The sequence below is a fragment of the Schistocerca serialis genome, chromosome 11, assembly GCF_023864345.2.
Source record: "Schistocerca serialis cubense isolate TAMUIC-IGC-003099 chromosome 11, iqSchSeri2.2, whole genome shotgun sequence".
Lineage (NCBI taxonomy): Eukaryota > Metazoa > Arthropoda > Insecta > Orthoptera > Acrididae > Schistocerca > Schistocerca serialis.
In genome coordinates this window covers 168,848,511-168,873,834 of record NC_064648.1, presented here as the reverse complement: position 1 = coordinate 168,873,834, position 25,324 = coordinate 168,848,511, and the positions used below count along the sequence as shown (strand labels likewise).

At 40.5% G+C, this 25,324-nt stretch overlaps 1 long non-coding RNA gene across 1 annotated transcript; it reads left to right on the top strand.

Annotated features, from left to right (window-relative positions):
• The first annotated feature begins 1,264 nt into the window (after positions 1 to 1,264).
• Positions 1,265 to 4,787, top strand: LOC126426411 (uncharacterized). Its single transcript, XR_007576380.1, has 2 exons — positions 1,265 to 1,295; positions 4,396 to 4,787. It is a non-coding gene; the product is annotated as an uncharacterized LOC126426411 (long non-coding RNA).
• The last annotated feature ends 20,537 nt before the right edge of the window (positions 4,788 to 25,324 follow it).

The window sequence follows — 25,324 nt, the reverse complement described above, 5'->3', positions numbered from 1 at the left end:
GGGCTGCCATTCCCCAAGAAACCTTCCAGCACCTGACTGAACGTATGCCTGTGAGAGTGGAAGCTGTCATCAATGCTAAGGGTGGCCCAACACCATACTGAATTCCAGCATTACCGATGGAGGGTGCAACGAACTTGTAAGTCATTTTCAGGCATGTGTCCGGATACTTTTGATCACATAGTGTAGTATTTGCATCTGAGACTGCTGATTATACAAGATGCTGCGTTAAAAGAAGTAATTATAAATATACTGTACTGTTACAACTGACTTTGGAATTCAACTATGCTATTTTTTTCATTTATTTCAATGTTAGTCGAAACCGTTGTCCTACACTATTAAATGCAAGTAATATTTACTTTAAAGAGGCACGTCATTATCACAATAGTTATTTTCACAAAATTTACTGAAAATGAGGCATTGTTATTGATCTTTAATGTTCAGATAGCCATAATAGATTATTTTTTGGGGGACACAACAACATACATTAAAACTTCCAAATACTGCACTTTCCGTCTTCAACAGTTGGACCTACAAACTACGGAACGAAAAACAATGTTTACCTATTACATCTTTTGTGTTGCAAAAAGTATGCCTTTATAGCAGTCAGTACATTACAGATTTACTATAAATGTATAGCTTTCACTATGGTTTGTCCAAAAAAAATAGGCTTGCAAACAATGCACCTTTTAAAAAAAACTTGACCGGCTTGAGGCTGACCATGTGTAATGACGCAGCAAATCTGATCACGAAGTGAGTCAAGATAGAGCAAGTTTGTTACACAGCTATTCTCAAACCAGGAGATGATTTGCACTAATGAATAAAAACTTCTTTCCACGCACAAGCGAGAGTTTCTTGTGGGCTGCCAGTTGGCTCCACTGATTTTCATCAGCCATATTCTCCTTCTCGTTGCATCACTCCCTTCAGAAGGAATTCTGTACAGTTTTCCTCCCTTTCTGCCTCGAAACGGACATCCACAATGGTCACTCTGCTATGAAAGGCATAAAGGTGGCATTGCCCAACTGCACAACATGAATGATGGGGGCTACCTGAGAGGATAAAATCAGATCACCTCGAACAGCGAAGATTGTCGAAACAGTGATAACTGGTGAAGTAATGCACCACAAAGGGTAGCTGGCACAACAGGAAGACATGAATCATATTAGCAACTTCGAAGAAGATAAAAGACACCAAAGACTGAGTCATCTGTGAGACACCATGGCAGACCATTTTGACTACCATACTGGAAAGGAAAAGATTAGCCCCAGCTAAGGCTGGAAACCGAGAAAAACCCCAAGGTGTAATATTATTTACTTGTCATTTTCTTATAATATTTTCTTTAGCTATACATGTAGCACATATAAATTCATTGTTCCTGTTTTATCTTTAGATATATGTATTATTTGTGTGTAAAATTTGTAACAGCAGTCTAAAGAAATAACTTAAAATGGTAAGACTGAACAATACCCACTTTTTGCGAGAAAAGGGATATAAATGCAATAAAAATAAAAGTTGTTAAAAACCGATGGCTGGAAAGGGTAGTTAGCATGCTCTCAAACAGCTTATTTTTTCTGTTTTTATGAATAACAGTTCATATTTCGAGGACATCTATTATGGCAAAAAATATTTCTAGTGAAATTCTGCTCAAAGAAGCTCATATGCATGTTTTAACCAAAACAAACACTTTTGGATTACAGGAGGCCACTCACTGAGAAACAGAAGTACTGAGTTGTTGATAGGCACAAACAAAAGAAAGAAAACTTGCTAGCTTTATGATTTACTCTTTGACGAGCCAGACTAACAAAAACCAAAATTCTCTATCTCACTGAAGTATATAGTGATGAAGCTCACTTAAAACAGGAAAAAATGCAACAAAACTGGACATAAAATGCGTAATTTGCATTTGCAAAACAAGATGCTGAAATAGCAGGCAAGGATTCATATGAATGTCTCACCTGACACTCAGAAAATTCGCAAATCAAATTAATGTCTAGTAAATTCACTCTTCATTATTAATCATAAGTACCACTAGGGAGTAAATGGTTTAGGATGCAAGTATTAGATTTTCAATTTTAAAATGGCCAATTTTTAGATCTAGCTGTGCTGCTTAGAAAGAAAATGCTGTAGGATAGATTGAATAAAAGTATTCAGTTTGTGGGCCAGTACAGTGAGAAAGATCTCATGAAGTGCAAAGCAGGCAGTACTGGCCTTCTTGGGTTGAACCAAAAACATGCAAACTCTGAGCAAATGTTCCAACAGTAATTAAGTTTCATTCTTGATAATTTAGCCCTGGATTTTTTTTTTTTTTTGGCCAGTTGACAATCATTGCCTCATCACTATTTTGTACCTGATCTGATGCTAACATGAGTTAATTCACACAAGGTCAGGTGCTGACGCTACACCCATCTGCTTTGACATGTGATGTCACAGTGAGCCTTGATATTTTTGAGTCTTTGTGTATGTAGATTGTGTGTTGTAGTATTTGGAGGCTCTCTGTTGAGCTGCATGTTTGTTCGTGATTAGTTTGACATGAATTGAATGTTTCATGTTGGTACTGAAAGAATTTGTGCTGGCTTTCTGGTGAGTTACTTTGAAATAGCATATTTTAGCTGATGGTTTCACTTTAATGCTTGGAAACATTAGTGTCGTGTGTTTGTTGTGGTCGGAGATTTAATATTTTTCTTTTTTCTTCTGTTGTGAAGAAGATATAAATATTTATGAGTAGCTCAAAGGTTGTTGCAATGGGTATAGTTGTTTGCGTATATCGAAATTGGTGGTGGTGGAAAGTCTTCATGAATTTTCGGGATTTCCTTGTTGTTGTTGTTTTCTTCAGTCCTGAGACTGGTTTGATGCAGCTCTCCATGTTACCCTATCCTCTGCAAGCTTCTTCATCTCCCAGTACGTACTGCAGCCTTCATCCTTCTGAATCTGCTTAGTGAATTCATCTCTTGGTCTGCCTCTACGATTTTTACCCTCCAAAATTGGTGATCCGTTGATGCCTCAGAACATGTCCTACCAACCGATCCCTTCTTCTAGTCAAGCTGTGCCACAAATTTCTCTTCTCCCCTACTGTATTCAATCCTCCTCGTTAGTTACGTGATCTACCCATCTAATCATCAGCATTCTTCTGTAGCACCACATTTCTAAAGCTTCTATTATCTTCTTGTCTAAACTATTTATCGTCCATGTTTCACCTAAGTCGAAACAAGGCCCCGGGAGTAGACAACATTCCATTAGAACTACTGACAGCCTTGGGAGAGCCAGTCCTGACAAAACTCTACCATCTGGTGAGCAAGATTTATGAGACAGGCGAAATACCCTCAGACTTCAAGAATAATATAATAATTCCAATTCCAAAGAAAGCAGGCATTGACAGACGTGAAAATTACTGAACTATCAGTTTAAAATGTCACGGCTGCAAAATACTAATGCGAATTCTTTGCAGGCGAATGGAAAAACTGGTAGAAGCCTTGTTAGTGTTCGATAATTGTTGGATTGTTATTGGTAGGTATCATGGGTACTGATGTACCATCATTGTTTAGGATACATTTCTGATATTAGTCATATGAGCATCGTTTGGTCTTTTGTACTGAGAACTTTGCTTTAGGTAGAGTAAGTGAAAGTGTTGTATCTAGGGCGTTGTCTGAACTATGTGGGTGAAGTGAAATTTGAAACACCATGTTTTAGAGTGGTTGGTTCGTGGTATTGAGGGCTTTGTTGGAGTTGTGTAGCTCAAGTGAAAATTGTGTTGAGTTTTTGAATTCTGTGTGGATTACTGGTATTGAGGTCTTCATTTGAGATATATAGGCCCTGTGAAATTTACAACGGAAATAGTTTTCATTTTTGTAATTTTTTATTAAATTTTGAGTATTTTGTGTGTGAATAGTTGGGTGAATAGTTGTTTTGCAGTGATGTCATTATTGCGAGCGAGTGGAAGAAATCACTACTCTTTTGAAATTGTGATTGTTTGTTTGTCATGCCACATTAGTAATGTATATATTGTGAAGTGCTGTGAGAATGCTTAATGTCTTGAAGATGCACCCACAAAATGACAGTTGTTAAACACTCGCGTCTATCTCCAGCTTCTCACTTACAATTTGATGCAATATGTGATCAGATTAGCTGGATATGTGCTTCAGCATTTGACAACTTAATATTTGTTCAGATGTAGAAGATTTTACTCATAAGTACTTCATTGGATGTTGATTTGTAGCTCATTGGCGAGAGAGTGGTGTACTCTACACACAGAATTCATGTTACTAATCAGTACATGTTTAATACTTTTCTAATTTGACCTGTTGTGACGATATTCTACTTACTATTGATCTTTTCTATACTGCCAGGTTCTATCACAAAGTATTTGATAATTCATTCAGTATACCTTTGACTTATTTTCAGAAACACATCACAAATCCAGTACCACACCAGAACTACAGGATTGTACAACTGAACCTCTTCTGCCACCACCCTATATTTTTTTGGGATGGTTACTAAGGATAGGCCATGGCGTATACCAAACATCACTATTTTATATTTTACCATCTGTGCCAAATTAATGTGTCTGTTAACATATTAATGTTAGGGCACTGTCAATAGTAGTATCACAGATACACTTTAAGAAAATGAAACAGTTTACATTCCCCTGTGAAAACCCACTATCATGTAATGTTGATTGAAATGGATGACACTTGTACCTCATGTGTTGAAGTTACCGTTGCAATGAATGTGATGTTATAGTATGATATGTTAAAAACAACTGCAGTAAAATAAATTTGTTTATTGCAAAAGGAGTTATGTCTTTTACATATGTTGTTTTGTCTCATTTTATATGAGTGTGTGTTCACAATCCCTTCTCCCATCCCCACCCAGGGAAAGTAATTACAGAATCATTGCATAATGTTACATCCTGTGTGTGTATGTCTTCGAAGGGGGGGGGGGAGTGCACACACTTTTGAGAATAGTTTATTGGTCCATCCACTAATGATTATAGGTCCAAGGGTAATATTTTTTGACTGAGTTGCTTACATTTCCTCAAAAGTAAAGCTGTGAAAAATATGAAATTAAAATATTTTGTGACTGGGTCTGCATGGAATGTTGAATGTTTTATGACCAGTGCTTGATTTGTGAAAAAGTAGTGGTACCCCCAATGAACCATGGATCTTGCCGTTGGTGGGGAGGCTTGCGTGCCTCAGCGATACAGATGGCCGTACCGTAGGTGCGACCACAACGGAGGGGTATCTGTTGAGAGGCCAGACAAACATGTGGTTCCTGAAGAGGGGCAGCAGCCTTTTCAGTAGTTGCAGGGGCAACAATCTGGATGATTGACTGATCTGGCCTTGTAACATTAACCAAAATGGCCTTGCTGTGCTGGTACTGCGAACGGCTGAAAGCAAGTGGAATGTACAGCCGTAATTTTTCCAGAGGGCATGCAGCTTTACTGTATGATTAAATGATAATGACGTCCTCTTGGGTAAAATATTCCGGAGGAAAAATAGTCCCCCATTCGGATCTCCGGGTGGGGACTACCCAAGGAGACGTCATTATCAGGAGAAAGAAAACTGGCGTTCTATGGATCGGAGCGTGGAATGTCAGATCCCTTAATCGGGCAGGTAGGTTAGAAAATTTAAAAAGGGAAATGGATAGGTTAAAGTTAGATATAGTGGGAATTAGTGAAGTTCGGTGGCAGGAGGAACAAGACTTTTGGTCAGGTGATTACAGGGTTATAAATACAAAATCAAATAGGGGTAATGCAGGAGTAGGTTTAATAATGAATAAAAAAATAGGAGTGCGGGTAAGCTACTACAAACAGCATAGTGAACGCATTATTGTGGCCAAGATAGACACGAAGCCCACGCCTACTACAGTAGTACAAGTTTATATGCCAACTAGCTCTGCAGATAATGAAGAAATTGATGAAATGTATGACGAGATAAAAGAAATTATTCAGGTAGTGAAGGGAGACGAAAATTTAATAGTCATGGGTGACTGGAATTCATCAGTAGGAAAAGGGAGAGAAGGAAATATAGTAGGTGAATATGGATTGGGGGTAAGAAATGAAAGAGGAAGCCGCCTGGTAGAATTTTGCACAGAGCATAACTTAATCATAGCTAACACTGGGTTCAAGAATCATAAAAGAAGGTTGTATACCTGGAGATACTAAAAGGTATCAGATAGATTATATAATGGTAAGACAGAGATTTAGGAACCAGGTTTTAAATTGTAAGACATTTCCAGGGGCAGATGTGGATTCTGACCACAATCTATTGGTTATGAACTGCAGATTGAAACCGAAGAAACTGCGAAAAGGTGGGAATTTAAGGAGATGGGACCTGGATAAACTGAAAGAACCAGAGGTTGTAGAGAGTTTCAGGGAGAGCATAAGGGAACAATTGACAGGAATGGGGGAAAGAAATACAGTAGAAGAAGAATGGGTAGCACTGAGGGATGAAGTAGTGAAGGCAGCAGACAATCAAGTAGGTAAAAAGACGAGGGCTAATAGAAATCCTTGGGTAACAGAACAAATATTGAATTTAACTGATGAAAGGAGAAAATATAAAAATGCAGTGAATGAAGCAGGCAAAAAGGAATACAAACGTCTCAAAAATGAGATCAACAGGAAGTGCAAAATGGCTAAGCAGGGATGGCAAGAGGACAAATGTAAGGATGTAGAGGCTTGTCTCACTAGGGGTAAGATAGATACTGCCTACAGGAAAATTAAAGTGACCTTTGGAGAAAGGAGAACCACTTGCATGAATATCAAGAGCTTTGATGGAAACCCAGTTCTAAGCAAAGAAGGGAAAGCAGAGAGGTGGAAGGAGTATATAGAGGGCCTATACAAGGGCGATGTACTTGAGGACAATATTATGGAAATGGAAGAGGATGTAGACGAAGACGAAATGGGAGATGAGATACTACGTGAAGAGTTTGACAGAGCACTGATAGACCTGAGTCGAAACAAGGCCCCGGGAGTAGACAACATTCCATTAGAACTACTTATGGCCTTGGGAGAGCCAGTCATGACAAAACTCTACCATATGGTGAGCACGATGTATGAGACAGGCGAAATACCCTCAGACTTCAGGAAGAATATAGTCATTCCAATCCCAAAGAAAGCATGTGTTGACAGGTGTGAAAATTACTGAACTATCAGTTTAATAAGTCACAGCTGCAAATTACTAACGCGAATTCTTTACAGATGAATGGAAAAAATGGTAGAAGCGGACCTCGGGGAAGATCAGTTTGGATTCTGTAGAAATGTTGGAACACGTGAGGCAATACTAATCTTACAACTTATCTTAGAAGAAAGATTAAGAAAAGGCAAACCTACGTTTCTAGCATTTGTAGACTTAGAGAAAGCTTTTGACAATGTTAACTGGAATACTCTCTTTCAAATTCTGAAGGCGGCAGGGGTAAAATACAGGGAGCGAAAGGCTATTTACAATTTATACAGAAACCAGATGGCAGTTATAAGAGTCGAGGGGCATGAAAGGGAAGCAGTGGTTGGGAAAGGAGTGAGACAGGGTTGTAGCCTCTCCCCGATGTTATTCAATCTGTATATTGAGCAAGCAGTAAAGGAAACAAAAGAAAAATTCGGAGTAGGTATTAAAATCCGTGGAGAAGAAGTAAAAACTTTGAGGTTTGCCGATGACATTGTAATTCTGTCAGAGACAGCAAAGGACTTGGAAGAGCAGTTGAACGGAATGGACAGTGTCTTGAAAGGAGGATATAAAATGAACATCAACAAAAGCAAAACGAGGATAATGGAATGTAGTCAAATTAAATTGGGTGATGTGAGGGAATTAGATTAGGAAATGAGACACTTAAAGTAATAAAGGGGTTTTGCTATTTAGGGAGTAAAATAACTGATGATGGTCGGAGTAGAGAGGATATAAAATGTAGACTGGCAATGGCAAGGAAATCGTTTCTGAAGAAGAGAAATTTGTTAACATCGAGTATAGATTTAAGTGTCAGGTAGTCGTTTCTGAAAGTATTTGTATGGAGTGTAGCCATGTATGGAAGTGAAACATGGACGATAACTAGTTTGGACAAGAAGAGAATAGAAGCTTTCGAAATGTGGTGCTACAGAAAAATGCTGAAGATAAGGTGGGTAGATCACGTAACTAATGAGGAGGTATTGAATAGGATTGAGGAGAAGAGAAGTTTGTGGCACAACTTGACTAGAAGAAGGGATCGGTTGGTAGGACATGTTTTGAGGCATCAAGGGATCACCAATTTAGCATTGGAGGGCAGCGTGGAGGGTAAAAATCGTAGAGGGAGACCAAGAGATGAATACACTAAGCAGATTCAGAAGGATGTAGGTTGCAGTAGGTACTGGAAGATGAAAAAGCTTGCACAGGATAGAGTAGCATGGAGAGCTGCATCAAACCAGTCTCAGGACTGAAGACCACAACAACAACAACAACAACAACCAGTAACTGTGACCTACCACCAAATGTTTCACATTAATGTCTTTAAAACATTATTTTAATGGTTTTTTACCAGAGTTATCAGTATGGTATGCTATCACAAATCAAGCACTGGTTATAACAACAAAAGCAATTGCCTGGTTTAAAATAGTCACACTGAGAGTACTTGGATTGCTTTGTCATATCACAGCAATAAAAAAGGAAGTTTGTTTGACAATATTACAAAAAGGATAGGTGCTACTCACTATATAGTGCAGATGCTGATTCACAGTTAGGCACAACAAACAGACTGTCAAACAAAGCTTTCAGCCAAACAGGCATTCATCACAATTAGACAACATATATTCAGTATCTCTGCTATGTGGTGAGTAGCAACTACCCTTTTCATAACATTGTCACTATTACGTAATGGATTTTCCATTGTGTGAAGATTAGTGTTTAATGTACCATTGACCACAGGAGTAAGGACAGACTATCAGGATTCTACCAACAGACAGAGCTTATCTCTTACTTCTTCTTCAAGGCTTTTCACATCAGATCAGTGGCTGAGTAGCAGGCAACAGAATATTGCCTCAAACTGAATTAGTGATAAGTAAAGAAAACAAACAGAGAGGAAATTTGTTCAGTGCATAAACTTGAAACTGATATTCAGTTGACAGATTTTTTGACCAAAAGTTGGCTTACGCTACACAAAGTGTTTTCACAGTAGAAGTTTTCTTCTTAATAGAAAGTCATGACAGTTTATGTTCATCATTATGTTTGAGAATTATTCCCAAACTATATGTATATATAAAAAAGCTTTTAGTCGTGACTGAAGTATAGTGAGTTTGATTTCGTGGCTATTATTTATTTCCATTTATCTGCTTTCCTTTCCTGATTTTCTCCAGCTGCCATATGTGACACAGCTGTTTCTGTCATAATGATGGATTTTCATTCCCTTACAATCCAAATGAAGGTGCTTAAGTCAAAAAGGTAAAAAAAATATGGAAATTCCTTGTAAATTGCAAAAGAATGAAATACTGCATAACTGGAGCTTTAGTAGTTATGCGAGGCTATTTGTCTGTATGGAGGCTGAGAATCTGGAAGATTGCAGCGAAGTGCAGGAGGGCTTGCAGAGAATCAACAATTGGTGGAGTGTCTTGCATTGTGAATAACTGTCAAGGCAGATCTCCATGTTGATGCACCACTTTCTAGTGAGCAACAGTTTTTTAGTTGTGCCATTAATTTCTCTTCTTACCAGATTTATTCAGTGCCACCTATTTAGTTATCCGGTATACCCACACAATCCTCACCATTCTTCTGTAACCCTACATTTCAGACGCTTTATTCTTATGCAAATTAATTTTCAGGTTGTGTAAACACGTACATTATCACCCTAAACGAACACTGACGTTAACAAGACTGAATACGTGTTTTGTTGTGATGACTGATCTGTAGTGTAACCAGAGGATTAGGTTAGGGTGGCTAGGTGACAGTTGAGTCACTTGTGGCCAAGCTGAAGTGTGAAAGCAGTGTGCTAAGAGTAAAGTATTGTCCCATACCTGTGCAGATAGTATTGTACGGGTGGGTACAGTGGAAGTGGTGGGGGTTTCATTGCATGTGAACACTATCTGGCAGGGGAGATTCAGTTCAATGAATGAGGCCTGCTCAAAAGCAGAACTCCTAAGCTACACTTAGTGAGTCTGCAAAAGATCTCAAGGACATCTCATCCCAGTATGACTAATAATATAACTGACTGAAGTGGCTAATAAGAAAAATCACTCCATTAACAATTAATGCAACTGCTGATAGTGTACTAAGGATACTGCTCAGCAGATTACTGCATACTAAGATGGTCACCCCCTCGTAACGAAAAGGTAGTCACACCTGGGGCAGTGTGGCTGCCAAACTATTTTGAGCTAGATGTAACATATTGATCTGCAGAGCAGCATGATATCTATGTTCATGCCATATTTAGTGCACTTTTTGTTATAAAAATGAACTGCAAGGTAAGTTCGGAAAGCACATACAGGTTAACAAACAACTATCTTGTGAGTGCACGACATGCATTGTACGTATTGTAAAAAAAATAAATAAAAAATAAAAAAAGAATGTCATGCTGTCATTTAACCACATACATTGTACATAATCTATTTTATTTCAAGATAAATAGTTGAGGACATCTAACTGGTACATCACTTCAGTATATCACTGTTTGCTTATCTTCCATGCAATGACTAAAAATTTAAATATTACTTTCTTTGGTCATGTTTTCATTTTTATTGTTACTGCTACAAATTTGTAGAGAAATCCATGAAAAAGGAAACAATTACAGTCCTTTCATAGGACAGTTTTACAAATGTTCAATTATATTAGTAGGACATTGCAAAAAACAAATACACAGAATTTGGATGAAAACAAAGAAGTCATTGTATGAGAGTCTGCCAGAACAAGAAGGAAACAGTGATCTTTTTATGGGTGGTTCTGAGCAAATTACTTTGCTGGGAGCATCTGGATTCAATGCAATCCAAGAGCTAGCTGCTGCTGTTTGTATGCAATGTCCTTATAACAGAAGACTATGTATAAAGTGGAGACAATGATGTGCTGCTGTCTGAGAATCCACCTTTACCCCTTTGTGGCGATGACTCACAATTACTGTTATATATAAATGTCAGGTCATTAAAAAATAAAATTAGTGTTCTTAGTATTCTGTTAGGTGTAAACAAGAAGACTACATTATGTGTTAATAAACACCGGCTCAGTGAAGATAAGCTACAACTGTACATATCATGGGGGATGGTCCTGGCATACTGCAGCATATCGAGCTGGGATCCACCACCTGCTCTAATTACACCCCAACTACTACCAATAAATTTTTGTCTTCTTTCTGTCTCTGGGTGGCTTTTGGTTCTGATTTTCAGTAATATTTGTATGTGATGTAGGCATAAATCTGCCCATTTGTTATTTAGTTCAGGTTTCATTGTTACAGTTGTAGTCTCAGCGTCTGACAGCAAAAATACAATTAGTTTTGTTTAAAACTGTGTTAATTAAAGGTTATGTCTGATTAAAAATTTTACTAAAGTAAATAGCAGTGAAAATATTTTGAGCTAATTGAGCTAATAAATAGATTTGGTAGCATTCCTACTTTTCATTAACATAGTTAAAATTTTGTGGAAAAAATTAACTTACAAGATAATCATCATTAAATTTCAGAAGTAGACACATTTTACATTGCAAATTTTGACGCTGTGCTTATTAGATTTCATCTCCGAGTGCTGTACTTCTGTTACTCCAGTTTTTATGTATACGGTGGTTTACTTCATTAACTGATTAGTTATGAAAATTGTGTAATCTTCCACGATGTTCAGTATTGCGCTCGTACCTGTAAATGGATTAGTTCCAACGCGGATGCATAAAATGATTCCACATACTATTCCAAAGTCCTAGATCACTACACTTTTTACAGACCAAATTATTGTTAATAATTATAGTCTATACTGAGTAGTATATTTTTTTCATATGACGTAAAGAAATTGGTCATCATCCAACAATTGGACCTTGAAGACAACATATGAAAAGTGAAACCAAAATTGTGGCGGTGTGTACATTTTCGAGCAAACACCATCCTGAACTGATTAAGATTTTCCACTTTATGACTTCAGAATGGTGTGCTACTGAAGAGGTCACACAGAAGTGACTACATAATTGTCCCATGGGGCTTATCATGTAATAGACGCAAAACCTGACCCACATCACAACACACTCCAGTCCTGTCCCTGACGTCTCCCATCGCATGGAAGGCAGGGGCAAATGTGAAAGCAGTCATGTGATCTACCCAGTTATCTGCAGCCACTTTCTGTCACACTACACGGTCATGTCCACTGCCAAGTTGTGTCTCCAAATGAATGGCCAATGCCAAACTGGCCGAGAGACAGCCGGATCACCCATTTGCCGAGCATGCCACCCGACACGATATGCTCGAATTCAGTGACTTCTTCACTGACTGGATTCTTTCCACCCACACCACCAGCCTCATCTTAACCTTCCCTGCTCCCACTGAGATTCTCCGGCCCTACACAACCTTCTACCCCACCGGCACACTGGCAATATGTTTTTCCCTTCTCTACTTTACTCCACTTCCCCCACAGCCCCAGCATAGCCTGCAGATGCTGCAACTACCTGTCTCTACTATGTCCCAGCATCCTCCACTCTCTCTCTCTCTCTCTCTCCTGCTCAGTTTCATTTTTCCATTTTCTAGATTCGTCAATGACTCTAAAATATTGTTGTGCACATTTCACAAGTGGGATTTCAAAATGTTTAAACAAACAATTTTTGTAAGTTCTACCTAAGTACACAAAATGCACATAATTTGATTTTCATTGTAAGTGTCAATCACTCATAGTGATATCTCAAACTGAGATCATGATTTAATGTATAGTTTACTGCAATAGGTGTGCAACTGGTGCCACTTGCAGAATAGTAAGATTCAGTTTTTGGATTCTGCTATCTCTCAATTGTACAATCACAGTTCTTTTATTTTGGACTATGCAGTACAGTACTGAGAAGTTCACAATCCATGGTGCTTATTCACTACCTGTATAAATTTCAGTTACTGCTCTTAAAATGTCTTGCCAGGCTGTTCTGCCACTTGCGTTTATTCATAAATTTTTGTTTGTCTGAAGTAATGGTATTGTGATCAGATATCTCACTACACATATTTCATTAATCCTAATGGTACATGGAAAATAAAAGGTAACTGTGAAAGTAAATACCTTTTTTATGTTTTCTTGTATCGTGTCCTGACATGAGGTCCTTCCTACGCAAGATTATACCTACTTAACCCAGAGTCCTTTTTCGTAACTCTTTGTCTTAGGTACATATCACAAAATATTTACGCTGGATAGCACCTTTGTGGATGTAGATCTGGTGCAACCGTTACTGCTCTCATTTACAACAGCAGTGTTCTGTTACTGTGTGTACTAATCCATAGAAGTACTATTATTATAACATGCTACCACTTTGTCAAAAGGAAGGAATTATGATTGATCCAAGCGCTATAATGCTTATCCCTGAATTAATTAAAATTTTGGTGATTAACACAAATTGAATTCAGTATTAATCATCTGAGAAAGATCATTTTAATCCAGAAAGTTATGCAAATGGAGTGAAAGGTTTCATGTACTTTTTTATTTATTCTGTTTAGCCTTCAGCAGTATAACACTATTTAGCCAAGGTTCCCTGTACTTGGAATGTGTTTATTGTTTATGGATTCATCGCCTCAACAAACTCATTGCATTAGTATGTAGACTACTCCATAATTTAATTGTAAGATATGCATATTAACACTATGTGTAGGTATCTATCCCCCATTTGAAATTTTAGTTTTCCTTAATTTGCTTGATGAACTTATAATTTACTTAACAGTAACTCTTACAGTCATATCTTGTATATGAAGAATAGAAATATTTACAAAATGGACTCAATCGTCATATGATTTTTTTTTCTTTATTGTGATTTTAACACCATATACAAAGGCGGGCTGTCAGCAGCACAATACGCCGCTCTTCAGCCTTGAGTGTTACAACAAGTAGTACATAAAGGTGGCACAGAGTAGACAGTAAAAACGGCGGGCAAAAAATGTAGACACTAAAAATTGATAAAAAATGTAGCCGTTCACGCTAGACGAGAAACATCACTAACACTGGTCGACACGATGCACAGAACATGGATGATGGCGACGGTACGTGAACGGTGGAGGCGTGGCGGCGAACAACACTACACACAAACGAAGGCACACACACGAAACACTGACGGCGATGATCTCCGGCGAGCGAATGTTCACTGAGCGTGTGCGAGTTCGGTGACCTGCCAAGAGAGGAGGAGGAGGAAGGGGAGTGGGAGAGCGACAGGGTAGAGCAGAGATGCCACGATCGGTGGAGAGGGAGGAAGGGGGAGTGAAGCCCGGTGTAGTGGGTGGAGGGAGGGGCCGGGTGAAAAGGAATGGGAAGGGATGGGAAGGGAAGAGAAGGGAGGGAGTGAATGCCCAGGCGTATCGAGGCCGTTATTACGCCCAAAGATGGATGTTCTGGGTACTGATTTCTCAGAATGTGTGCACCCAAATTGCTTCAAAATGTAATCACATGTCAGTTCTAGTATAATATATTTGTTCAATGAATACTCGTTCATCATCTGCATTTCTTCATGGTGTACTAATTTTAATGGCCAGTAGTGTATTTGTCTCCCAGAACGTGAATGTATATTGAATCCCCCTCTATGGGCATCAATATAAAGCCATGTGAAGAGCTACAATGGTAAAAAAAAAAACGTGTGCTGCCAGTCCGTAATTTGCCACAGAATAGCATTTCGTAAATTTCACCTCAGCTCTGCGCATGCGCGTGGAACCGCCGGCGACTGCTTAAACGAACCTAAAACCGTACGCCGCCAATGCAACTCGTTTTCGGCCAATCGCGAACCGTAGACGGCGATATGAGACGTGGCTGAAAGGATCGCCGTATTATCTGAGGCAGCGTCTTTGGCTGACATCTGTTGGCAACGCCGAACAACTCTACCGTATTGAAGCGCTGCATATTTCACTTCGCGTTGACAAGTTCAACACGAAAACGTTCGAATTAACATTCATTTTTGCAGGTATATCACTTGCTTATTCGTAGTTTGCTAACAAAATAGCAATAAGCGCCCATGTATTTTTATTATCTGTGAACAATATACTTCATACCCACAAATTTTCTTGGTAAGGTGTGCTATAGATAAGGCAACTTGCCACGCGTATGTATGCTCGTCGCCAATATTTTTGTGTTGGTTAATTTTTGGACGGCTCTGATGGTTGTATCGGAGTCTGCTAGTTTAATTTAAACGTTAGAATGATGACGATGTAGGTCTTCCTGCGTCATATGCATCGCACGGGGTGACATTAGTTACAGTAGTGGAATTGCCGTACTTAGGTGTGTAGCCAGGAACTTCCTCGGTCGATCTTGCTTGATTACACACTTTCTTTAGTTTAGTTCTTTGAATTTCAAGCATACTTTCCAACTTGATGTTTTAGGGTCTTACTTCGACTGTACTCCAGGTTTATGTGGACTAGATGCAAACAGCGCAGCGACGTCAACCAAAGCAGGGTGCTTCACGTAAAAATTCTTCCCACGTTTCGTCTTTCCCAGTGGAACTCTCGAATTATGACGAAAAGTGATGCTTAAATGCCAAGAATATGTGCTTTGGTACCATCTGGGACGACGTCAGACTGTCCGTTGCACTCAAGATTTCTTTTTTTTTTTTTTTTTCCAGGTTAGTGCGAATGCCATCCCGATTTTCAAAAATTATGCGCCAGAAGGTCGTGCTTTTTTATGTAATTTAGTTATTTATTAACGTTACAACATAACATCTTTACAACAACGCATGAAAAGAGATGTAATTGTGAGTGCATGTCAATATTATACAGAATCGAAATCCTTGAAAAGAAAACAGAATAAAAAACAAAGACAATTGTAAAGTGTGACAAATTATTCACAGAGCACTTTTGGCAACTATCCTAAAGATACGTGTATAAGTTGTGAAATTTAAACGAATTGAAATAAGTGTATCATATAGCAAAGTAAAGAGAAAATGGATAACTCTAACGAAAAATGGGAAACAAAATGGATACTTTGGAAATCCAAGCAAGCAGAAGACGGCAGGAGGTGTATGGAGGAGGCTGCACGTAGTGTACCAGAGTGACGCGAGAGAGCAGCAGGTGGGCGCAGTGGAGAGTAGCCGGACTCGAGTAGTACGGACTGCCACCGACAGATGGTAGGCGCGAGCTGCAGCGCATGATCTCTGTATAGGGAAAGTATGGCCGCCTGCTGATTCATTGACTGCTGCAGAGTATTTAGCCGTGGCCCGTGTTTATTAAAGTACACTTAGCTCTCTAATGCAGTGCTAAAACTGATCAGTGGCTTCAAACGGAACATGTCGGATATTTTTCTACAAAAAATTTCAACAAATTAAAGCTAAATGAGTCGAAATGCATTTGTTGTGGGGACCATAACAGTTTTTTGCCTGCTATTCTTTATTAATAGCGAAAGCAGATTTCGCAGTTCGTGTGATACGGTATCGTGTTTCAACATGTGTTTTCGTAATTAGCGTTAAATTGATCCTACCCAATAGTCAGGACAAAAGGAAACCAATATTATGTCGCAAGTGCAGGGTAAAATCAATCGCTAATTTAAAGCTCTATATCAACTTACTTCTTGTTCCTGCTACTCCGTAGTACGAAAATTCGCCAAATGTCTCTTTTGTTATACGAAATAAAGCATTGCATTCATATATAGTAAATAGAATCGATAAACGTGCCTTTATGATTACGCATGCTTTATATTTTTGTCAGGTCTACCTCACAAAATATTTTCTGCATATTCTTCTTCATGGCATTAGGAGAATGGTTACGAAAGTACCAGAGAATACAATATTTTTGAAATTTGTTCAAATAAAATTAGTCGTATCATCAAAAGTAGGCTGTAGAAAACGGTAACAAGTCTACTCTTTATTAGTATACTACAGATCTTCGCCAACGTTGCACCAGAAATAATAGTCTCCCAGTAAACGTTAATGTTTACTGAATGTAAGGTTGTACTTGCATCGTGCGTAAATGTTTTCTTTTTTTACTTTTTCATTGTGTTGAAGAAAGTACAATTTATTGTTGTGAGCACCCCAAATATACGTTTAAACCATACTTTACAGTCAGTCATGTCAAATTTTTTACGAGTCATTATAACTTTGTACGGTCCCACTCACTATTTTTTGTTTTATCTGCTAGCAGAGGCAGTTTTGTCTCTAAGACTCCTATTTTGTTATTAAATTATTATTTAACCATCCTATTACCACTTCTGACTTTTCTTTGCTGTTCAAATGGATTGGAAAGCAAGTAACAGAAATGTAAAAGAAGACAAAAGGCCAGAAATGACTAAAATTAACTGAATGGTTAAGTCGAGTTGTCATTAGACTGTATGAAGGTAAATCATAAGCTGGAAAAGACACTGCAGCAGATATTTAAGGCAAGTATATCTCATTTAAAATAAGTTGCAATTGCAGGACCACGAAAGGAAAAAAGAAGTAGGTTTTGGCTTGAAAGCTAAGATGGAGTGTTGTACTGTAAAGACAGTGTATTAATAGAAAAGCTGAATCTCGCCCAATACCTGTTAACAGAAAGGGGCGTGGTCCATAATATCAGTGAACATCTACACTCAATATCTGAAAATGTTTGACGGAATGTATTTAAAAATGGTTCAAATGGCTCTGAGCACTATGGGACTTAACTGCGACGGTCATCAGTCTCCTAGAACTTAGAACTACTTAAACCTAACTAACCTAAGGACAGCACACAACACCCAGCCATCACGAGGCAGAGAAAATCCCTGACCCCACCGGGAATCTTTTTTTTTTTTTGTAACCATATATATTTATTTAAATATTTTAACAACGATACATTTAAAAAAAAAAAAAAAGACATTTTTCTATTAATCTATTATCCTAGTGATGGTTAATATTATTGTCATTTTATATGTTTTCGTTTTTATATTTTCCTTTTTCGTTTTTCTCTTATTGTTTGTTCCTTAACCCCTTTTACATGGCCATTTGTCGTCTTTTTTTTTTTTTGAGGGGGGTAGACATTGCAGGACAGGCATAACAGTTTATATTTGGCATCGTTGCATTGATTTGAGTTTATGTTTCTGTATGTGATACACTTGTGATGACATAGGCACATTGTGTATTCTGGTTTGATCTCTTCCTCTAGTTACACTGTTTAGTGGGACAGTATGAAGGAGCGTCACCATGATAGATGGAGCAGAAGTGGAAGAAACTTTTTTTTTTTTTTTTTACATATACTACAGAATATACCTAACTGAAGAAGGGAGAAAATTTTGTCATATTACATAAGAGAAGCAGAAAGGATAGTGTGAGTAATCAATAGAATTTTGTAGGCACAAAGTAAAGGAAATCAAATATCTAATAATAATGAGTAGTTGGCACTTTCCACTAGGGAGCACTTTGTGTCACTGATTCCACTAGGAAGGAACACTTTATACTACTATACTTCACTATTTGATGCGAGAAGAGAAAGCTCTTTATCTTTTGTGTTGCACTTGTTCACTATCACTGCACACATTATTCTTGTGGTGAGTGCGGTGAGGTGGCTGGTGGCGGTGCTGGGGGTCACAGGCTGGGGAGGACTCTGGCGATTGCTGTCTGCAGTGGAATCTGCAGGAAGTTTTTGAAGTTCTCGTGGTATCGCCTGTGCTGCTGGGCCGTCTTGTTCTCCTCCCAGAGGTCCATCAGGAAGGCCAGCCGGTCGGTCTGCCTCCGCGCTACGATGGCGTGTGCCGTCATGGCGAGGATCCAGAGAGTCGCCAGTCGCTTGGGTCGTGGAAATGGGTTGCAGTCTGGGGCGGTGATTGCTTCCACTGTGATGCTTCCCGGCGCCGTTCTGTTGATGTGGGCCACCATCTGCTGGCACGCTTCCCAGATGTTGATGGCATTCCCGCACGTGAATCGGTGCTCGAGGGTGTCGGTCATGCCACATACGTCACACTTGTCACTTGCGACGAGTTTTATCTCCGCCAGTCTTTGGTTGGTTGGTACCGTTCTGTTAATTATTTTGTACCACGTCTCCTTCGCATGTTTAGGTAACACGTTTTCTGAGACGTTCCCCCATATTTGTTTCCAATTGTATTGCGGGAGTTTTTGTTCAATTTTGTTTTTTTCCGGCTTCCCCCTGAGGGCCCAGTATATTCTCTTGGCTGTTCTGTGGCTGGGATTCGCCACGGTGTCCAGAACGTAACTTTTGTTGGCGTAGTGCAGCCTGACGTGTCGCATTTTGCAGGGAATGTGTCTCGTGTCGACCGGCGCTTCTTGTGATGCGGGCTTGTATCTTCCAATTATCTTGGCTGTGACGCTGTCAGGGTTTTTGTCCTGGATGGCGAGCGTTCGTTTCAGTAGAAGGGCTGCACATTTAGTCTTTATATCAACTAGACCTAGTCCCCCTTCTTTTGTTGGCAGCGAGCACGTTGCTTGCGCCACTTTGAATATATTTCGACGCCACAACAGGTAGTACACTGCGCTCGTTAGTGCTCGCGCAATTTCTGTCGGGATGCTTAAGATTTGCGCCAGGTACCAAGCTTTCGACAGGATCGTCGTGTTTATCAGTTCTGTTTTCTGGTGGATTGTTAGCTTCCGGTTCGCGTGCTGTCTGGAGAGACCTCTTATGGTGTGTAGCACGTCCCTCCAGTTGTATGCGGCCATTCTAAGTGGACAAGACTGTATATATATTCCAAGAACTTTATGGCTTTCTGCTATTTTATACCATTGGCTGTCTGGTTTGAGTCGTTGATTCCCTATCGGCAGTAGCACTGTTTTTTTGGGGTTGGTTTGGGCGCCTGACGCTTTTTGGAATGTATTCATGATGGTTTCTACTCTCCCAATATCTTCCTGGTCTTCAATAAAGATGCCTAGGTCGTCAGCGTAGGCTACACATGCTACTGCTTTGCCTCCTACGGAGAAGCCTCTGATGTCGTTTGTGAGTTTCCGCAGGAGTGGGTCCAGTGCTATAGCGAATAGAGCCATTGACAATGGACAGCCTTGCCTCACGGATCTGTCCAGTTTTATCAGTTTTGTTTCCCAACTATTGATTATTACTGTCGATCTTGCAGTACTTAGTATCTTATGGATGATTGCGATGAATTTTTGCCCAAACCCGAGTCTATTTAGTGTCTCTACGAGATATTTGTGGTCGATCCTGTCGAAGGCTTTGTTGAAGTCCACCGAAATTATGGCACCTGCGCTTCTGGTGGTGGCTGCCTGTGCTATTATGTCCCTGTAGGTGCATGTGGCGTCAAATATATTTTTCCCTGGTACCGCACATGTTTGCCACGGACTGATGACTTTCCTCATCACCGATTTCAGGTTGTTTGCGATGCATTTCGCTATTATTTTATAGTCGGCGTTGAGGAGCGTAATCGGACGAAACTCTTCAATGCGGCGGGCGGCTCTCTTCTTAGGGATGAGTGTTATGGTCCCTTCGGTCAGCCCAGGTGGAATTTCCGCCCCATCGAGTATCTCGTTCACCATTTCCGTGAATTGCTCTCCTAGCACGTCCCAATATGCGAGGTAGAACTCGAGCGGGATGCCGTCGGCGCCGGGTGCTCTTCCTCTTGCGCTGGTCCTCATCGTTTCTTTGATGTCATCCACGTCGACATTTTCTGTCAGCAACGCCCTGTCTGCGTCTGTGAGCACGCTCCTCGTCTGCTGGAGGATTTCAGCAGTTGCCGCGTCGTCTGTCGCTTCTCGACGGAACATGTCTCGGAAATAGTCCTCGATGTGTTTTGTTAACTCCGTTTTCGTCGTGAGCGTCTTCCCTTGCTTGTCCTGAAGCTCTTTTACGCACTTTCCTGCGCCTCTCTCCCTTTCCCTATTTAGGTGGTGCATGGTGAGTGGCTCTTCATCCACATCGCCATATGTTTTACTTCTTGTGAGGACGCCTCTTATTTGCTGTTTCTTTATTTGAAGGAGTTTTGCCTTGATTCTCCTCACTCGCGGCAGGTATTGCTGGTCGTCTGCTGGTGCGTCGAGTGCGTCTTTCAGGCACTGCTGGTAGAATTCGGCCGTGGTTCGCCTCCAGAATGACTTTTCCGCGCTGTATCTTATCAACAGGCTGCGCATTGTCGGCTTCGCTCGTGCCAGCCACCACTCGGTCGTGCTGATGTAGCGTGCGCGCTGTGCCAGGCATTCTTGCCACATTTCCACTATTTGCTTGCGCAGTTCCGCGTCCTGCAGGTGTTCCGTATTTAGCTTCCACGTGCTTCTTTTGCTGACGTTCTTTCCTTTTTGGAGATGCAGGCTGCATTCGTAGCTGCAGTGGTCCGAAAATATGACAGGATATACTTCGACGTGCGCAACATTTTTAGTTGCTGCTCTGCTGATATATATACGGTCCAGTCTGCTTTTACCATTTTTGTGGTGGTATGTAAATTCAGTGTGTGTTGGATGGAGAAGGCGCCACGAATCTTCTATTTTCAGTCGTCGGATCAGTTGTTGCAGTTCTGGGCACATGTTTGCTACAGGTATTTGGTCTTCAGCTGCGGCGACACAGTTAAAATCTCCTCCAATGATGATATTGTCATTGTTCTGCATCAGCAGTTCGGCTACTTCTTCATTATAGAAGGTGCTTCTTGCTCGCTTGTTGTCTGTGCCAGAAGGTGCGTATATGTTGATAAAGAGCGTCTTTTCTATGCTTAGCGCTATCCCTCGGCCGCTTGACAACATTTTAGTCCCGCCAAAGTCGATCCCGTTCCGTACCATTATTGCCGTACCGCATTGGGATTCTGGGTCTATATTTGTGATTGCCGTATATCCTGGTATCTGGTTTATTTTAGTCGTAACCACTTCTTGCAAGAGTGCAACGTCTGTTTTTCTATGCTGTAGGAAGTCTGCGAGGGCTCGAATTTTTAAAGATGTGCTCATTCTATTTATGTTAACTGTGACAACTTTATAGATTGTATTTGCCTGCCTGCTCATTTAGTTTATCAGTCGGTGCTGTAGTCTGTGTCCATGCGGACATCTCTCTGGCTGTTTTCTCTTCGGTCCTGTGACGAGTTGGAGCTGCGTCTTTTCTTGTTTTTCTTTGCGGGTTTGTTTACCGTTTTCGTCGTTTGTGTCTGTTCGTCGTCTGTATTGTGTTGTTTTTTCGGTTTGTCACTGCTTCCCCTGGTGGAGGACTTTGCGGTGACATCGTCGTTTTGGTTGAGCTTTAAAACTTTTCTCATGTGGTTACTCTTCTCCTTTATCCACTGCTCGCGCGTCAGCTCCACGGTCGGGACGGCGCTCCCGCCCGCGGGCGTCGTCGCGTCGATTTGCATATTTTCGGTGGCCTGTTCCTCTCGTAGTTCCTCCTGCACCTGTTGTTGTGGCGCGCGCTCGGTCATCGGCTGACCTTGCTGCTCCGCCTCGTCCGAGCTGGCGTCGCTAATCTGCCTTTTATCTGCGTTTCCTGCCGGCTGGCCCGTAGCGGGGACAGGGACCGGTTCACCCTCGCCCGAGGGGGAGGGCTGCGCGGCCGCCGCCGTTGTCTCCGCCCCGGCTGGGCTGCCGCTGCGCGCGTTCTCCTGCGGCTGCCTCTGCTGTGGCGCGTCCGCGTCCCTAATCGGGGGAAATTCGGCAGCGAGATTCTGTGCCCTCCCAGCGTATGTATCTTCTCGGGGCAGCTGTAGTGGTCTTTTTCGCGGGCATTCATTTCTCATATGTCCTGTAGCGTGACAGATGGAGCAGGTCTGCGGCTGTCCGGTATACGAAACGAAACCCCTGTGCCCGCAAACGTTAATGAAAGACGGGATATGTTTTCTGAGGTCCATTTTTACCGTTCGGACACCCGAGTCCACCTGTATTCGGTAAGCGCTCCCCCATTTTTCTCTTGTTAGTCCAAAAACATTCCCATAAAGCCTACAGCTCTTAATGATTTCTTCGTCCGGTACTTCAAACGGTAAATTGTAGATTTTGACGTTACGGATCCCGTAGCCAGAAGGCTGCATCTGAACGTTGCTTAGTGACCCATCTCGGTGTTTAAATTTCCAAGTTCCCCCATTTGTATTCACCAGTCTGTCAATTTCTGCGGGATTTCCTATTTTTATAAACAGAGCGTACAGAATAAAGTCCAGCTGAATTCCAAGAATGTCCTCTATCGGCACTTTTACGTCATCAACTATCCAATTGTGGATGTCGAAAGCAGTCGGCTTCTCCAAATTCCTATCAAACGTGCACTGGATTGTGTCTTCACGATTGAGCGTCGCCATGATTTTCCGATTTTTAAACGTTAAAGGTACAAAGTTTTATACTCGCCAAGGCGAAGTAGCTGCAGCTCGGCGTCCACCTCAGGCGGCGGGCGCGGTGCGGGGTCGGTCTCGTGGCCGGCCGGCCGTGGCCGGGAAATCCTCTGCTACCTGGGACGCACAATAGCGAGCGGCACACGTGTTCACAGGCGGGCAGCCAGCCAAGGAATCGAACCCGGGAACCCGGGCATGGGAAGCGAGAACGCTACCGCACGACCACGAGATGCGGGCGGATGTATTTACTACATGGTATTACTGAAAGTGTTGTTCTACTTTGAAGACAATGTGTGCACTATTATTTGTAATACGTGTCATTAAAAACATCCTGAAGGAATGTGTTATTTTACATTTATACCCCATTAGCTTAATAACTGTTAATAACAGGCCTATATAGATATCCTTAAATTTCAATATAAACCTGCATTACTGAAATAGAACAATTTATTTAGGCTTCTTATTAACCACTGATGTACTCTGGGAATGAGTTAAAATTGCCCAGAGCATTTTATGTAAGTAAAATAATGTGTTGTCCACAACTGACCTAAACTTAGCCAAAATGGCACTGTAGCTTTATCAGAATAAATATTAAAATATTACAGCAAAAGGTCAGTTTGTTTATATTTTTACTATCAAAAGCGCTCAGTAACTTTAACTACAACACGTGTTGCAACAAGTAACATATTTTGTGGGCAGTATTTTCAAAAAATGGTCTAAAGTGTTGCCAAGTTACCCCAGTTGACTGCATTTCCATTCGATTTTCATGGTTTTCTACATAAATTGCTAGATTATGAAGATAAATAAAAATAGCAGTTACAATACAAACTGTGCATGACATTTACTTGAAATGACCTTTACATTTTACCTTGTTTGGAAACAAGTATTCTTCAAGAAGTATTCTTTAGCAGATTTTGCATATGTGATATTTCATTCTGAGCTATAAAAGGGTATAGAGTACAAGCCAATGTTCTTCCTCGAAAAATGTATGCTGTTTTTCCTGTCTACAATATTATATAAAATGTAGGTACATCATATGTATAAAAAGCTATTAAAATCCAGAGAAAAAATGAAGAACACAAATGAAGCACAAAGAAGAAACAAAGGTGGTGGCAAAGCACAGAAGTAAAATACACACATGTCGATGGATGAAGTTTTTATTTATATACGCATCATTCTGAATTCTGGAGAGGGACATAGTTTACTTGCAAATATTATACGACATTGCAAATATTATACAATGCTTGCAAATATTATACACTCAAGACTCAGAAAGAAACATAGAACAACAATTTATAAAAATCACTGTAATTAAAAAAAAAATGAGACCATTTGAAAAGAATAAGGCAACCAAAAGAAGTTTAAATGTCAATTTTTCAAATCATTTACTAAAGAGTGATTTTGGAACTCACAGTTTCTGCAGTAACTTTGTCATGGCCTGCTTCTACTGCCTTGTGCCACTACACCCTGGTATCTTTTATTTCCCTCCCTTGGAACCAGATGAATTCTTGTTGCCAGGAAACTGTGAATTATTTTCTCCTGTTCACTGTGGCAGGCTGGGAAAACTACTTTCTCCTTCACTGATGCAGGCACAGCAGTGCCTACATCACAGAGCAACAATTCACCTGTGAGTAATTTCTTCTTGTTGCTTCTCAAACACATCTCTGCCTTTTGCAACACACTTAAGACCTCACATGATGGCTCAATAAGTGAGGTATCTGTGAAGGACTTCAGATGTAAAAGCACGTTCACACACGTACAGAGATTTTCTTTGCACGCTATTAAGCGCTCCTCGCAAAATTTGCAAAGTGCATGACTCTTCATATCCTGCCTGACAGTGTGACCACACAAACAGTATTGAGACTGCTGCTCTTCATCACACACCATGTTACAAAGTGGCTCTCCAACTTCCTCAGCACACTTATCATCGTCTTCACTTACAGATTCCCCCAGTAGTTCTGCCTGCAAACTACTGCCTTCATTTTCATAATTATCAGTGACAGTATTAAAGAACTGAGAAAGAGTAATAACCCTCAGTGCTGATTTCTATTCTCGTGG